The sequence below is a fragment of the Bacillus rossius genome, chromosome 12 (assembly GCF_032445375.1).
Source record: "Bacillus rossius redtenbacheri isolate Brsri chromosome 12, Brsri_v3, whole genome shotgun sequence".
NCBI lineage: Eukaryota > Metazoa > Arthropoda > Insecta > Phasmatodea > Bacillidae > Bacillus > Bacillus rossius.
In genome coordinates this window covers 22,972,736-22,983,636 of record NC_086339.1, presented here as the reverse complement: position 1 = coordinate 22,983,636, position 10,901 = coordinate 22,972,736, and positions in this window count along the sequence as shown.

Genomic DNA, 10,901 nt, shown 5'->3' with positions numbered 1-10,901 from the left:
TCCATAACAGTATCGACTCTGAAGTTGGCTTGTGTCCCCTCCCTCCCCCTACGACGTGTGAGACACGGTGTTATCCGTGAATCATCTGACCTCGCTTCCTCATTCCCCATCAGCTCGGAAGGTCACGACACAAAGGAGAGAACGTTGCGTTGCAGGGATACTCTTTTTAACGAGCTGGTCGGTGGCTTGTGGTGAGCGAGTCGCAAGCGACTACAGGTCACAGAATAAATCTCGAAAGCGTGTTATTGTTGTGGCGGACACTTCGATGTAAACGCACCCAGGTCGCGTTTCCTTATCCCCCCCCCCCCCTTTTCCGGCACAACTGAAAGCGCCGAGATTAAGAACTGGGCAAGCAGAAACTATCTGGCCCTTAGCCAGTCGGCTATCTCAGTTGTAGAACTATCATCAGGTTTTTTTTTCCCCTTAACCAGACTAAAATTAAGTGCATTTTGCAGGAGAGTTGCGGGTTACAGAGGAACCTATGTGCGTCTCAGGCCGGAGCCTGTACGCCTAGTCGTGCTGGGGATTAGCCTTGCAGGGAGAGGGTCGCATGCATTTTCTGCTTTGTTCGGGTTATTGATCTGTCACGACTGCGATTAATGCCACGACTAAATGCCCCATCTTGAATCTATAGACTGAGGCCGGTATTCCAAGACACGAAAATAAGGGCGTATGAGTACTCTCATTTTGCATAATATCAAAGGGCAAAAACTTGAGTCATCTCATCTTGAGTTTCATTACTATTCAAAATAAAAATCTGACTCTATTTGGGGAAGGGGGGGTGGGGTTGCCCCCAACTTGCCCCCTAGCCTTCCCCTGACTAGGGTCTTTTATCATCAGTAGTTTTTGGTTGGGTGTTACAACATGGCGAGTGCCTTCAACTACGTCTTTTGACAAGTCCTAACTACATTCACATGAGCGTTTAGTCGGGAGATATATATATATATATATATATATATATATATATATATAGAGAGAGAGAGAGAGAGAGAGAGAGAAATAGCCGCCGGAAAGCAACTATATAGATGCATCAAGGTCGGCCAGATCTGCAGACGAAAACAAAGGCGAGGTCGATCTGTTCGGCAGCGAGCGGTCCAGCGGCCGAAGGAATTCCTCGCGGGCTGGAGTCGCCCGTGGTCCAGTCACGAGCGAAGGCGGGAAGCTGGATGCCGGAGGCGCCGCCGCGGCCTTGAGCTGAGACGGTGATTCGGTGCTGAGATTATGCGAATTGCTGCGAAAATAAGGAGGGAGAAGTGGTGTGTGCAGGTAATGACTCATCGGCGACTCGTGAATCACGGAGTTGGAAGCGCCAGCGGCAGTGGCGGTCGCCAGGGCCGACAGACGGAACAAGCGTCCCCGCACGCCTTAAAGCTGGGTGCACAGCGGGGAAAAAAAATGCATATAACAATAAGCTAGTGCATAGCTGGCTCCGCACACGACCTGTGTGAAATCGGTACACAATTATTGAAATCTTACTGTTAATTTTAGCCAATGAAATTGCGCGATATATTCGACATCTGTTGGTAATGTTAGTACCAAATGATTACCCAGTGACATCTGACCAGTAATATGTGAACACAGTTTTGCAACATTTAAATTAATTTGGGTTACCTATATAAATTTTTAAGTAACTATTCTAACCACGATATATATATATATAGTATTTAAATTGATAGGTAATTATTTTTTACAAAGTTTAGCATTAATTAATTTTAAAGCAGGAATTACACCTCAGTATTGTAATATCTCGACAAATTCTTACCACAATTTTATTGATGGATAAAAACAATTTTATAGTCCCGACCTAATATCATACTCTACTCTCATTAGCTGTTGCACTATGCGTCCGTAACAGAGATCAAATTTATTTATTTCCCTCCTATGTGCGGGACCTTCTCCCATGCGCGTGAGCGTCCTATGTGCAAATGTGGGAAGGGGGGAAATTGTTTTTTTTGGTGAAAATAGAAAATTAAAATTAAACTTAGAATATGAGTATTCAAAAATTTACTTACGTCAACAACAAGGGGTTGGGACTGTTACATTATCGATTTCACCTTGAGTCACTATACCAGTGTAGCTTCTTGTTCCAGGCGTTGTGTCAGCTCAACAAACATAACAAAAAAATTATATACCGTCTTCACCGAAATATCACAATTTTTTTTCCATAACTTCGGGGAGTGGAATAACGCCCTTGTTTTCTCTCTCTATCTCTCTCTCTCTCTCTCTCTCTCTCTCTCTCTCTCGGCAAATATAGGCTTGAGTCCGTTATTAAGTACGAGACTGTGGCAAGGTATAAATTGTTCGGAATATATATGGCAAGGTTTTGGATCAGTATCTAAAAATTTAAATTATAGCAAAAAAAAAATTGTAAATCCGACATAAACCTGTACTATTTATCATTCACGACTGAATAAAGGTTATAAACAGCGTCCCAATTCAGGTTCTCCTGGAAATAAATGTCACGTGCAGATAAAATATCAATGTCCTTGTGTTGTGACGTGGACTCGCGCAGATTACGCGATCGTCTTGGTCCACATGCCTCGCCACGTGTCCGCTGAGGTCAGCAGGTTTGGAGGAGTTCACCTGTCTCGGAGCGCGGATGGAACCTTGAACACGCCTTCAAAGAAAAAGAAGAAGAAAATTCTGTGCTCTTACAAAAGATTCCTTTTGAAAAACTGTTTCCAAGAGAGAGTTTCTAATACTTCAAGAAATATAGTTTGACTTTGTACAGCACGTGGCTATGGTTATTTTCGCATATACGAAATACGTTTTTCGAGATAGAAAAGAGAATATTTCTTACGATAATTGACGCATAATTTTATATATTTTAGTTGCTGTTTCAATCAAGCATAACTATTTTCAAACCACGGCAAAGATAATCTAAAATTCATCAATTTGATTTTATTTCGACGTATCGTTCTTTTTTATGTGCGAAGTTCGTACTGGAAAGCTGTATACAGGGAACGGTTTACATAGATATAACTTTAACTATTGGAGGTACCAGGACAACAGAAATCATTAATTCCAGGCTAAGAATCCGAAACCAGTATTACTGGGAACTCTGTTTCGTTGTGATACAGATGTTTTCATGTAAATGTACAAATTTACAAATACATATCTGTAATTTTGCGTAAATATTTATGTTCCGTTTAGAAAAAAATTACAGTGTTGTAAATCTAAGTTTCCATGGCACCTTGAATGAAACGTGTGCGGCAGGACAGGAGAACGTAAAACGCGTGAGTGGAAATGTATAGTGCGGGCCAAAGTCTTGCGAGCTGTAGTCCTGTCAGATTACCTACTCGACACGGCCCGGTCACACATAGACTGTTCTAAAAACATCATTCATCGCAATGATGCTAAGCACTACATGCTTAGAGATGTTAATTTTTCCAGAAACATATTTTTTTTTTAAATTTCCTGTAATTTACCAAAAAGTTTTCTTCTGAAAAACCAGAAAATTATATAATGTGTTGTACTTTAACAGAAGATAATTAGGTTTAATATTTTTTTAATACAAACAGAACAAAAATTAATTGCCATTTGGTCTTTCTTCACAACGTATTGGCTTACTTAACATTTGAAAGTTGCTTAGAACCATACTACCCTTGTTCAACTGAGGGGAACATAGAAATTTTTGCTTAAAAAGTACCTCCCAGTCTCCATAAAATAAATTGTATAACTTATATCAACCCGTACTAAATTATGTAAATCAATGTTGGTAATGGAAAAAGTGAAAAATTTTCCTGGAAAACATGTTATATTTTTCAAAAAATGTTTTACATATCTATTCTGGGTTAACATATCTTGAATGGGTAGAGCACTCAAACATAAATGCCACGCCTCAATTATACTTATTCCCTTCCCTTGCTTCCCCTTCACGCTGCGTACCTCTGCCCTGAGAGCACGCAAGACATTTTCCCCGCAGTATACATAGTTTTATTTATTGGAAAGAGTGGGGGGAAAAACAGGTACAACATTTTCCTTAACGCCATCGCCTGATTTTGGGGACGCACCACAACGCCGAAATACCACAACGCCGAACGTACAATAACGCCGAAAACCATACCACCAAATGCCAAAGTGACTACAACGCCGACAGCTAGAAAACTGCTGTGTACCACAACGCCGAATTACCACAACGCCGAAATACATTAACGCCGAAAACTGTCATTGCAGGACTGCCACAAAGGTTAGGTAAGGTTAGGTTAGGCTAGGTTAGGCTAGCCTAGGTTATGTTAGGCTGTGGTACATTTTTCGGCGTTACTGTTTTTCGGCGTTGTGGTACACAGCAGTTTTCTAGCAGTCGGCGTTGCGGTCAATTTGGCATTCGGCGTTATGGTATTCGGCGTTATTGTACGTTCGGCGTTGTGGTAACGACCCCCTGATTTTGTTTCTTGAAACCAACGGGAGACAAAATTTTGGACGAGAGTGTTTTCGAATTATATTTTCTCATAGAACAGCATGGTATTATCGGTATCTATGAGTATCCAAAGGAATCTTGAATAACGAAAAGAGTTTTAGACTAAAAAAAAATACAACATCGTCGAGTTTCGTTCGGGTACGTATCTAATGTCAGCACACCAAAACACAGCAATTCAGTGCGGAAGCAAACTCGTTTCGAATGGCCCGACCACAATGAAGCGATGGCTTCTCGTGCCGACGATCGCCGAATACAAGCAAGAAACCGCTTGCATGCCTAATTGTAGTCTATTGAGCGTTTGGATTTAGTTTCGCTAAAAATACCTGCCACTACAGATTCGCTGTAAAAAAAAATATATAAAAATAGGCGTGCATGAAATCACGCAACTTTAGAAATCAGCATAGAATATGAAACAGAATGAGACATTTTTACGTTCTTGATTGGGGAAGATTGATTTGAAACATTTTTATGGGCATACGCCATTGTTGGTTTTCGCCGTATTTATGACTAAATACTTCTACGGGATTTTTTTTTATTTAACGTTTCACATCGACTGATTTTGGCATGTTTTCATTCAAATTTTCTTGTCCATTCTTAAAACTTTTTTTTCAAATCTGGATACGATTATCACAGGAGAGTCTAAGGGCCGCTTACGTTACTCACATAATAATGACTCGCAGTTTACGTGTGCGACTGCTGTCTCGGTACATAACTGTTTTATGTGGAACGCTCTTAACTGAACACGTGTTCCGGCACCTTATCGCATTACGGCATGATAAAGATAAGTGCGTAATTCGCTGTCGTTACATTTGTAACATTCGTGTTCCAGAACCTTGTCAGCTGTAATTCCCGGCGCAGTGTCCGTATACCAGTTGCTTTTTTCGGACGATACCGCGACAGGACGAGCTGCAAACCGCAATGTTGCATTGTTGGGCATCGAACCATGGACCTGCGAGGAGTTACAGGAGACGGAACTAATTATATTTGTTGATAACGTACACAACTTAGATTATCACTTTGAAAGAAAAGGAGATTGCTATACATTAATAATAACACTGCATTGACTCAGTGTATTTTCTGACTCCCTAGTCACCATCGGTTTGTTAAACATCGTTTCGTATGGCCCGCTTTATATATATATATATATATATATATATATATATATATATAAAATATCATTAGGTAAACTCTCGTGAATTAGTTGTCTCTGTACGTAGGATAAGTTGTAAGTAGACACTGTTACGAAGCCAAGGTAATTCACATAAAATATTGAAAAATAGGATTTATAAATAATTTTTTTTGTTCTACGTGTGGTTTCATTGTAATCCTTAGACGAAACGAGTTTTTGTTCTTATTTTTTATAAATACCGTTTTTTATTATGATTTTTCTTTTCTTCAAAATAATGGTTGTTCCTTACTGGAAAATAGATGATCTGGAACATTTATGGTGAACGTTCCCAGCAACGAGGGACAAAAATAAATTCAAGGTAGCCAAAATTTTCTCGCGAAAAGTTGACGACTGTCAGGTTGCTAGGTTGCCGACGAACACCGCACAGTTCGCTGGTTTCCAAATAAAATAAGAGTGTTAGTTGCAGCATTGAGTTGCGACTTCCTTGCCTTGTGGTCGGGAGCGTCGCGTCACCGCTATCACGGTCACAGAGGACCCGATAGGAGGGAAGGCGCGGCATCTGCTGCAAGGCCGAGTTCATAAACTAGGTGCGCAAGGACGCATGAATGCGTGGTCATTGCGTTTACATTGCGTGTGTTCAGTGTGAGCAGTGTGCGTACTGTGTGTACTGTGTGTACTACTGTGTGTCTAGTGTGTGCACTGTTTGAAGCTTTGAAGCTTTGGAGCTGTTGGAGCTTTGGTGATGTTGCAGCAATTGAAGCTATTGGAGCTTTGGAACTGTTGGAGCAATTGGAGCTTTGGAGCTGTTGGAGCTGTTGGAGCTTTGGAGCAATTTGAGCTTCAATAATTACGTTTCCCAAAAATCTGTTTAGAAAAAAACGCAACTTGAGCATCGGTCAACTTTCAATTCCTTGCCTCCTTTTTGCCTTGCGTTTCAGCCTTCTATATTTTAGGTAAAGTTTACACAAAAACACTTTTGTAGATGTGCGTAGAAGCCCATGGTTTTATCTTTATCACACGCATCACCATAGCGTCATGACAGCAATTTAAATCAAAGTATTGGCAATTTTAACTGTTTTTTTTTCTGGGGGGAAGAAAAACATTAGGTACTTAATAAAATAAGCCCGGCGAAGAAATTATTTCTGCAGTTTTACAGTTTGAAGTTGTAGGCTTGATGATGTGTTTCAACATGTTTTATACAACTACCGTAGAGTTTCTCTAGCGTTTGTGGAGTGTTGCGTACTTGGGCTCTTGCGTTTCTTGCGAATTTTTAAAAACCGTTGCCAACGACAGGCCCCTGCTTCGGAGCCCCGAGTGAGTGGTACCTACACAGATGAGTGGTACCTACACAGATGAGTGGTACCTACACGGATGAGTGGTACCTACACAGATGAGTGGTACCTACACATATTTTTTTTTACTTTTACAAAAGATTCCTTTGGGAAACCGTTGCCAAAAAAAAAGTTTGTAATACTACAAGGACTAAATTGTAAATTTGTACAACACATAGCTATGGTTATTTTAGCGTATATTAAATACGTTTTATCTTATTTTAAACCATGGAAAATATAATCGAAATTTCAATAGTTTTACTTTTTTTTCTAGTGTGATTATTGCTACTCAGGGCTACTGGATGCACTGGGACAACACAGAGCATAAATTCCCGGGTAAGAATGCAAACCCAGCATTACTGCTAACACTCAGTCGTTTTCATGAAAATGCACAAATTTACAAATTTATATTATTTTACCATGAGTATTGCTGTTCCAGTAAAAAATAATAATAATAATAAATTACAGGGTAATGCAGCGGTTCCCAAACGGTGGGTTGCGGAAGGGTTACAGGTGGGTCGCCACTCGATCCTAAAACTATCAGAAACCATCGAATAAACCACCAGGAAAGATAAGAACAATCCAAACAAATCGAATTGTGTGCAATAAACACATGTCTATTGTTAAATAAATAACTGTTTTGCTACAAAGTGCTTATATTTTGTCTACCATTTTCAAATCAGAACACAAATTGTTTATCAATAATCAATTTGTATCTTAAAAAAATCATATATATATGCAATATTTTATGGAAAATTATATATACATAAGGAAGGGATACGATACAAATAAGGTTTTTGACGTGACAACGTATAATAAATCGATGAACGGCGGCTGCACGCACGAAAAAGTGTCCCGTTACGCTGCGTCCCGTTACGCTCCTTGTACGCTTGCGCCGCATCTATCTCTCTTCCACTCGACTGTTTATAAAATGAAGTGAAAAGTTAATGTGGTTTTCATTGCTTATTACAACAACAATTTCGGCAATAAATTTTAATTATTCTTGCATTTTAAAAATCTGATTACAAGTATAATTTCAATTATTTATTCTTTTATTATTAAAATATAAATGATTCAATTTTATTCATAAAAGTATGCAATCATTCCATCAATGTTTTGTTATGACGTTGTCAAGTTAAACTATCGTCCGTAAACCGACTTTACAGACAACCGATTTTTTTTTCACTCCACCATGGACCGATGGACCGTGGAGGTATTCCTATAAGGAAAGGTGGGTCGCCACTGGTGCTGGAAGCCAGAAGCCCGGAGGAAGGAACAGGGGGGCGTCTCCCGCGGCGCGGGGAACACCTCCCGGACGCCCGGCGGGCCCTCACGTGCCCTCACGTGCCCTCACGTGCGACGGTCGTGCCCGCGTGTTCGCGACGACGTGACCCGCGCGTCCCGTCGCTTTTTTTTTTCCTAACCTAACTAAAACTAAGTGTATTTTGGAGGGGTCCGGGTTAGGGAGGGACCTAGGTGCGTCTCAGGCCGAAGCCTATACGCCTAGTCATGCTGGGATTAGCCATGCTTGTCCGTCCTCCGCCGAACGTATCCGAAGTCCGCCGCCCGCTCGTGCAACTCCGCCGCTCTTGACGATGGGGAGGGGAGCGGGGCGCTTGCGTCCCTGGTCACTAAATCCAGTACTGGACAATTAGCAAGGCGGACCACGAGTCCAAGTGCCCAACCCCCGCATGGTAGACTCTTTTCTACTCTGTCCAACACTTCATGCAGACCATCCTCTGTCTCCTGTAAATTCCTACACGTAATGCATGCCAATTTGCATCCCGCATGAATGTGCCCAGGGTTTTCCCTGTGTCTATGCAGGTTTTACCTGGGCCCAACCTATCTCTAGTTATAGTCTAGATTTAAGAGTGAGGGGAGTTAGTCATGGCGCCAATCGCTGCCATGGCTGGCCAATCCCCTCCTAGCACATGATGCATGCGACCCTCTCCTTGCATGGCTAATCCCAGCATGACTAGGCGTATAGGCTTCGGCCTGAGACGCACCTAGGTCCCTCCCTAACCCGGACCCCTCCAAAATACACTTAGTTTTAGTTAGGTTAGGGAAAAAAAAAAAAAATCGAGGGGAGCGGGGCGCTTGCGTCCCTGGTCACTAAATCCAGTACTGGACAATTAGCAAGGCGGACCACGAGTCCAAGTGCCCAACCCCCGCATGGTAGACTCTTTTCTACTCTGTCCAACACTTCATCCAGACCATCCTCTGTCTCCTGTAAATTCCTACACGTAATGCATGCCAATTTGCATCCCGCATGAATGTGCCCAGGGTTTTCCCTGTGTCTATGCAGGTTTTACCTGGGCCCAACCTATCTCTAGTTATAGTCTAGATTTAAGAGTGAGGGGAGTTAGTCATGGCGCCAATCGCTGCCATGGCTGGCCAATCCCCTCCTAGCACATGATGCATGCGACCCTCTCCTTGCATGGCTAATCCCAGCATGACTAGGCGTATAGGCTTCGGCCTGAGACGCACCTAGGTCCCTCCCTAACCCGGACCCCTCCAAAATACACTTAGTTTTAGTTAGGTTAGGAAAATTTAAATATAAACAATCGAGGGGAGCGGATCATCTTCGCGATTTTTAGAGTGTTTTTAATGTCGCCGACCTGACCAAACCAATATTTTGTTTCAGTTACGATCACTTAGAAGTGCGGAAAACCTAAACTACCTGAAAAAAAAAAAATCGTGCGTGTACTTATATTCCGCAGTGTCTGCAATTTTAAAAGAGAACCAACGAAATGTTAAAATAACTTTTACGAACGTGTTTGTTCCAGCACAGTTACCTTGGCTAGTAAATTACAGGTAATCTTATAAGTTTGCGATTATGTCTTACAATGACTATTAAAGCTTACAGAAGTGTATTACAAGATTGTTCCACTATCGTAATGTTTTCATTTCGCGCACCGACACGCTAAGTGCGTCACCCGACGTTCACAGAAGCTATATATAGGCCCCGCACGTGTGCATGCTGCCACATGCGGGTCTATCATTTTAACGACTCTGACTCCCGGGTGTAGCAGAAATGCGCGTGTGCATTGAACTTCACAGCCTGTTAAATATGATGCGTGATGTGCGTGCATTTCTTTGCATTTTCCGTCGAATTGAACCATAACGCGCCTAAAGAAGTGTATCTTCAGTAAAGTATGAAATTGTGCGAAAATTTAATTTATGTAACAGACGTAGGTAACCTAACCAACCTTTTTACTGTTACAAAAAACTAAAATAAAATGAATTTTGAAGATGCGCGAAGGCGGGTTATTCAGTCGTCTGACTCGGGGTCGGTGAATAGTAGGTTTCTCGCCGGACGTACCGTCTTGCAGACAAGGACCAAAGAGCGGATGTACGACGGTTGTGCCCATCAGCTCGCCGCGTCACGAAGTGTTTTCTCTTCGGATCCCCCGTCCCCCTATCTCTCACTCTCGCTTTCTTGTCTCTCCTCCACGCTCCACCTCCTCCCCTGTTCGCGACCAAGAGACGTGTCCGATCTCTCGGCGGGAAGAGGTGCCTAGAGGCCTATTGTCTCGCCTGGGAGCCGATAGCGCCGGGGCGTCCGTCCGCCAGGCTCCCCCCCCCCCACCACACTTCTTCCCTCAGGGTCGCGGGCTCGATCCGGACCCCAGCTGTGACTCTGCACGTCCCTTAGACGAGCGCAACCCCCCAGCGCATACTTTCAATTACAGCGAAAAATACACGGTCCTATTGATCAGTGTTTTTAGTGAGCAGGAAAGAGTTATTTCACACAAGAAATATTTGAAGGAGTGTCACTACAGCAATTTTACTTCCAAGAAGTAATAACGTAACGAAAAAAAAAACGGAGTTAAGCTGTTGCGAGAAGACGGGTGTTTTAGCTGCCGCGAGGCATTGTGAGGCGTCGCGACATGTCGCGTCTTCCAGTGGGTGCTCGAGTCATTTACTTTGTGCGGGGCCCCAAATATTCTGGAGAGGCCGGAAGGTATGGAACAGCCCTCCCCCTGGGAAATTTTGAAGAATGTAATCTTTAAAACACAGT